We start from the raw sequence: 7,503 nt of genomic DNA, 5'->3' as shown, positions 1-7,503 counted from the left end.
CGTGGAAGGTAGTTTTTTTTACTGCGCGTGTGTACGGAACGTTCCTTGTTCGTTCCCTTTTCTAGTTTAGTCGGTAGAAGGAATATGAAAACGGTTTAACAGCAAAAAATGTGTATATATATAATTTAATAGGCGTACAAGAAAGTCATGTGGTGTCCAAATCAGAATTTTATATAATTGTACTGATATAGATAAAGTATAAAAAAATTAGTATACAATAATTTGTGTTAATTTTCTCTACTTCTTATGAGCTATAATTATTTTTAAACTTTACTCTCTCATCATTTTTATTTTTTTATTTTTAGTAAGTATAAAAAAAAGTATAATAGTAAAAATAATTTAAGTTTTAAACTTTACCTCTGAGGAAAGTGTTTAGATTTTAATTTCAGTTTAATTGCCGGAAAAATTCATCAACTTGTTGCAATTTCGTTTTTTTTTTCATAATTAAAAACATAATGAATATTAAGTTATCCTATCCGCCCGTTTTTCGTTTTTTTTTTTTTTTTTTTTTTGAAATAATTGAATACAGGAATAATTTTGGTAATATTTAATTTGAAAGAAGCTTTTAATAAGGTTTATATAATCATTTCCTTAAAAATCTTTATATCTTTATAGACATGTATGCTTGTATAATATTAAAGGATTTTTACTGGTGAGGAAGTCACGCAACATAAAAGACGCTAAATAAGAGGCGATATTTTGGATTAACTCAAAGAAATAAAATATGAAGCATTAAATTTACTCTTATATTGCAATATTTAATAATAATAATAACAGTATATGATCAAAGCATAATTTAATTACAGTATATTACGAGTACATAAAACGTTTTCAAGCTACCATGCATATAATGTAATGTATTATGTCAAACAGGTCACCTTCGGGCAATATTACAAACAGGCGAACGTATTTATTTCTATTTTAAGAAAATCCTATATAGTTTTACGATTATTTTAGAAATTTCTTTCTTTAACAATTTAATCATTACGATTTTTACTTCCTTGTACGAAGTAAAGGAAGATTTGTGATCTCAAAAAATTTCCGTTTTCAGATTTCAACGGAAATATTCATTTTGACTATCCCTGAATCCAATTTGACTAGTTTCGGTGTGACGTTTTTTCTTTCTTTTTCCTGTTTAGCCTCCGGTAAATACCGTTTAGATAATACTTCAGAGGATGAATGAGGATGATATGTATGAGTGTGAATGAAGTGTAGTCTTGTACATTCTCAGTTCGACTATACCTGAGATGTGTGGTTAATTGAAACCCAACCACCAAAGAACACCGGTATTCACGATCTAGTATTCAAGTCCGTGTAAAAATAGCTGGCTTTACTAGGACTTGAACGCTGGAACTCTCGACTTCCAAATCAGCTGATTTGGGAAGACGGATTCACCACTAGCCCAACCCGGTGGGTTTCGGTGTGACGTCTGTTCGTACGTATCTCACATAACTCAAAAATTATTAGCCATAGAATGTTGAAATTTTGGATTTAGAATTGTTGTAACGTGTAGTTGTACGTCTGCCCTTTTGATTGCATACGGCTGTATCAAAATATTTAAAAAAGCCCAAAATCAAAAACATTTGGGTTTTGGAGTTTTTCTTAACTGCAGTAAGAAACCTTTACAATGATATATATATATATATATATAAGTGTTATTTATTTTCATTGGTTCCAGAGTTATAGCCAAATAAAAGTTTAATTAATGAAATATTTGGATCTTACAAGGGAAAGGTATATCGGTTCGAATCAGATTTTATCTTTCTTTTTAACATTTTTTTAAAAATTTAAATATATTGATTTATTAAAAATTATTAATCTCCGATTGTAAAAATATTATTATGATATATAATAATTCAATAATAACAATAAAAAATAAGGAAAGATATCAGAAGTTATAAAAGAAATAAAATTTTATGTATTTTTCATTTTAAAAAAATGTGTATATGTTATGTAATAGATGTACAAGGAAATCATGTGGTGTCCTCATCACATTTTTAATGATTCTGTACCTCTTTTCACTTCAAAAGAATACAATTAGTTTTAGAATATAAAAACATATCGATCTATTTATACACACATATCTTATCAAAATTTACACCGAATATATCATACGGGAAAGGCTGAAAAACGTGGTGTGAGAATAGGAGATCGTCGTATAATCAACTTAGGTTTACTATTCGAAGGCTCTAAAGTTGAAATGAAGGACATCCTCAGCGAGTCTCACCAAGAAAGTGAGGCGCTAGGGCTAAAATTAAATAACGGGAAAGCAAAAGTTACGATTGTATGCAGAGCCAACGATCTTTCAATCAATGATGCGCTCTAAGATTTCGAAAAGGTGGACCGTTTCGTAAATTTAAGCTCCATAATAGATAAAGCTGTACGCTCGTCGGCCGAATTACGAAGAAATATTATTTGGCGGAGGAGGTGTGCTTACGAAACTGACTGCTGTTTTGAAGGATTGGCAGAAAAATAGAAAAGTATCACTGCTTCATATACTAATCTTCTCAATAGTCATATATATACAGTTTTAAGATCTGGACCATCAAGCTGGAAGACCCAAGGAGGATTCATATATTCAAAATGTGAGCCTACAGAAGAATGCCTCGCGTCGCATGGACGGAAAAGAGGACGAACAACTTGATTATAGACAAGCTGAATATACAGAGTACATTGTCCGCAATATGCCTCTAGAGCAACCTCCGCTTTTCCGGTCAAACAGTGCTTAGACCCGGTGAAAATCTTGAGAAGCTACTCGTACAGGGAGAAATCGAGGGCATCAGGTCACGCGGAAGACCGTCGAAAAATGGCTGGAACAAATTGAAGAGGCCACTAGATTAACGTTAGGCACATTGATTCGAATGGCAGGAACCGTGTGCTATGGCGGGAAATTGTCAGTACGTTATCGATCGAGTTACCAGCTCTCAGACATGAAATAAATATCACTACGATAATGATAGAATTTCACTCTAATAGATCACCCTGATAGAACAACATTTAACTATGAGATCATAAAAATATAACTATAGACTGACTGAATTTTTGTTTGAAAATAAAAGGAATTGTTATTAAGAATCTATTTGTGTTATTAATCGTTTAAATAATTCTGCTGAAATTTTTAAAATTATTTTCATCCACTTTATCTTCCCTTATGAAATTAAATAACATTGAATAGATTAAATATATGTCGAATCAACTCAATTCATCTTGAAAAGCTTTAAGGCAGATTCTGTTTTCTTCGATTTATCATACAACCTTTTCATATCATAACACTCTTTTATTTGATCTTCCTTATATGGTATATAATTTTACTGTGTTATTAATAAAATTCGTTGCCATCTGGTATGCAATATCTTATTTACTCATATTAATATATAACACAAGATTAACCTTCCTTTGTACCACATTTAATTATCTTTGTCTTAATTTAATTTGTCTTTAAATTAAATATCTTTCTTATTAATACAATATAATATTTTATTATTGTTATTAATCTAATTTTTTTATTTTAATTCTATAATCGTACTTAATTTTTTTGTTTGAAATATAAGTTTAAAAAAAAAATGTTAACAATAAACGATTCGACCATTCTCAATGGCTAGTACTGCCACCGCACTCTAGAGTCAACTTATGTTATTATTGATTTTTTTTTTTTTTTTTGGTAGAACATTTGGTTGAAAAATGTGTTTCATTGTTCATTTCGTACGTTGTAGACATAACACTAAAAGAATTTAACGTTAAGGACAAGTGAAGGATGAATAGAAAAATTAAATATTAAAGATGTTTGGAGACTATGTTGTTAAAGAACTGGTAGGGCGCAAAGGAAATAAAACGACGGTTAGCGATGGCAAAGGAGAAAAAATTACAATCTACGTAGTAATAGTCTGGACTGATGAGTTAAACAAGAGGTTACCCGAATGCTGTGTATTAAGTGTCATGGAAGTTAAGCTTGGACAAGGAAGAGGAGAGAGGAACTGGATTGAGATGTGAATATGAAGGTGGAGAAAGAAATATAGACGACTAAACTGAGGAATGAAGAAGTTACAAATAGGGTTAAAAAGAAAAGCGCTTGTGCGGTAGATTTAGAAAAGAAAAGGAAACTAGTCAGAGGAAGTGGAACTTTGACAATTGCTTTGGAATAGTGTGAGTATAAGGCCAAAGCAAGCGAGGAAGAAGAAGAGAAACAAAGTTAATAGATGAGGTGAAGATTGGAAACTTCAAGAAGATGAAGAAGAAGGTTTGCGAGAATCCGCAAACAAGATTTCGTTACACAGACGACAGCAATCCGCGCTGCCTGGCATCGTGGCCCACCTCAGGACAAGAAAACTAAAGGGACTTACCTAAAAGAAGTAAAAGACCCAGAACTGGACTAAAACTAAGATCATGATAAGGACTAAACAGTCCTTAGCAACCAACAAAATCTTCAAAATATTGCAAAAAATGTCCTTAATCACATAAGCTTAACACAAAATAGCACTCAAGTGGCACAGTTCGACGCAGAATATACAATTAATCAATCATTAGCTACGAATCAATAGTCAAATAAACACAAATAGTTAAAACAAAATGAGCCGAGATGGCCTAGGAAACTAGGTTACTTTACAGACAATTCCAAAAAAAAACAAAAAAAAAAAAAAAAAAAAAACAATTAAGCAAACAAAACACAAACTTAATTATAAATGACACAAAACATAAACAAGATAAACAAACACAATGAATAATTAACGTTTCGTTAAAATAAACATTTAATTCAATAATTTTATAAAAAATGATGCTGTGTGATTAAATTAAATTGAAATTTTTATAAAATTTAAAATGTATAAATCAAACATATAATTATATAATTCTTTCTAACTATTTAACTGGAGGGTGGAATTAAGAGACTAGATATATTGATTTTAATTTATTTAAATTTTTTTCCTAGATTATTTTCGTGATGCTGTATTAGTTATGGAAGAGTAATGGTTCGCATGGATGATTTTAACGGAATTTCCATTAATTTTCTTTTTTTTTTTTAACTGAAAATATGATATTTTATAAAACGCGTCATATTAATAATTTTTGCTATGTATAACAAATATTTTAAATTAAAAAAAAAACACAGGTTAGATAATTATCATTAATGTATGCCCCTTTTTTCAAATTTAAAAAAGTATATTCTTTATTTAAAATCTATATTACACACAAAAACCAATTGAAAAAATTTCAAGCTTTATAGGCAGGCTTATATTACTTTTCCGGTGAGATGCACATACCGAACCGTGTGAAAGAGTGGATATTTTAGAAAGGGATGTATTTGGTATCGAGTATTTTGTACGGTTCAATTCCATTTCTTTTATAACGTTTATAGGATATTCAGAATTTTATAAAACGGAATTTGGGTTTCATATTTTTCAGTCGTTCATAAATAATTGAAATAAAACAAGATATTTTAAATTTAAATTAAAAAAAAAATATTTTAAGTAAATTTTGTTCAAGTTTGTTTTATTTTTTTCATCTGAGATTGTTTATAATTTATAATACTAATTCCCAGTGGCGGCTCACGAATAGGCACTGTGGAACTGCAGCGCTCCCTATTTCCACTTGATATTATCGATAACATTTAATATAATGAGTTCTTTTTTCTTTAATTCTTACTTTATACTTATACAAAATATAATCCTTAAGCTTAATGTCACTAACCAACCCCAGTTTATGAAAAAGATACAAAAGGTTTTGTATGGAACTACGCGTTTCACAGTTCCAGCGGCGTGGTGTTTGGCTTTTGTGCACATGCGTACATAGGAAGTTGCATGCGAGGCTGCTAGGGAGAGAGAGCACTGTCGTTCCCGCAGTGCTGACCCTGGCGTGCGCGTGGAAGGTAGTTTTTTTTACTGCGCGTGTGTACGGAACGTTCCTTGTTCGTTCCCTTTTCTAGTTTAGTCGGTAGAAGGAATATGAAAACGGTTTAACAGCAAAAAATGTGTATATATATAATTTAATAGGCGTACAAGAAAGTCATGTGGTGTCCAAATCAGAATTTTATATAATTGTACTGATATAGATAAAGTATAAAAAAATTAGTATACAATAATTTGTGTTAATTTTCTCTACTTCTTATGAGCTATAATTATTTTTAAACTTTACTCTCTCATCATTTTTATTTTTTTATTTTTAGTAAGTATAAAAAAAAGTATAATAGTAAAAATAATTTAAGTTTTAAACTTTACCTCTGAGGAAAGTGTTTAGATTTTAATTTCAGTTTAATTGCCGGAAAAATTCATCAACTTGTTGCAATTTCGTTTTTTTTTTCATAATTAAAAACATAATGAATATTAAGTTATCCTATCCGCCCGTTTTTCGTTTTTTTTTTTTTTTTTTTTTTTGAAATAATTGAATACAGGAATAATTTTGGTAATATTTAATTTGAAAGAAGCTTTTAATAAGGTTTATATAATCATTTCCTTAAAAATCTTTATATCTTTATAGACATGTATGCTTGTATAATATTAAAGGATTTTTACTGGTGAGGAAGTCACGCAACATAAAAGACGCTAAATAAGAGGCGATATTTTGGATTAACTCAAAGAAATAAAATATGAAGCATTAAATTTACTCTTATATTGCAATATTTAATAATAATAATAACAGTATATGATCAAAGCATAATTTAATTACAGTATATTACGAGTACATAAAACGTTTTCAAGCTACCATGCATATAATGTAATGTATTATGTCAAACAGGTCACCTTCGGGCAATATTACAAACAGGCGAACGTATTTATTTCTATTTTAAGAAAATCCTATATAGTTTTACGATTATTTTAGAAATTTCTTTCTTTAACAATTTAATCATTACGATTTTTACTTCCTTGTACGAAGTAAAGGAAGATTTGTGATCTCAAAAAATTTCCGTTTTCAGATTTCAACGGAAATATTCATTTTGACTATCCCTGAATCCAATTTGACTAGTTTCGGTGTGACGTTTTTTCTTTCTTTTTCCTGTTTAGCCTCCGGTAAATACCGTTTAGATAATACTTCAGAGGATGAATGAGGATGATATGTATGAGTGTGAATGAAGTGTAGTCTTGTACATTCTCAGTTCGACTATACCTGAGATGTGTGGTTAATTGAAACCCAACCACCAAAGAACACCGGTATTCACGATCTAGTATTCAAGTCCGTGTAAAAATAGCTGGCTTTACTAGGACTTGAACGCTGGAACTCTCGACTTCCAAATCAGCTGATTTGGGAAGACGGATTCACCACTAGCCCAACCCGGTGGGTTTCGGTGTGACGTCTGTTCGTACGTATCTCACATAACTCAAAAATTATTAGCCATAGAATGTTGAAATTTTGGATTTAGAATTGTTGTAACGTGTAGTTGTACGTCTGCCCTTTTGATTGCATACGGCTGTATCAAAATATTTAAAAAAGCCCAAAATCAAAAACATTTGGGTTTTGGAGTTTTTCTTAACTGCAGTAAGAAACCTTTACAATGATATATATATATATATATAT

The sequence above is a fragment of the Lycorma delicatula genome, chromosome 7 (genome assembly GCF_047948215.1).
Source record: "Lycorma delicatula isolate Av1 chromosome 7, ASM4794821v1, whole genome shotgun sequence".
NCBI lineage: Eukaryota > Metazoa > Arthropoda > Insecta > Hemiptera > Fulgoridae > Lycorma > Lycorma delicatula.
This window is presented reverse-complemented; position numbering follows the sequence as displayed.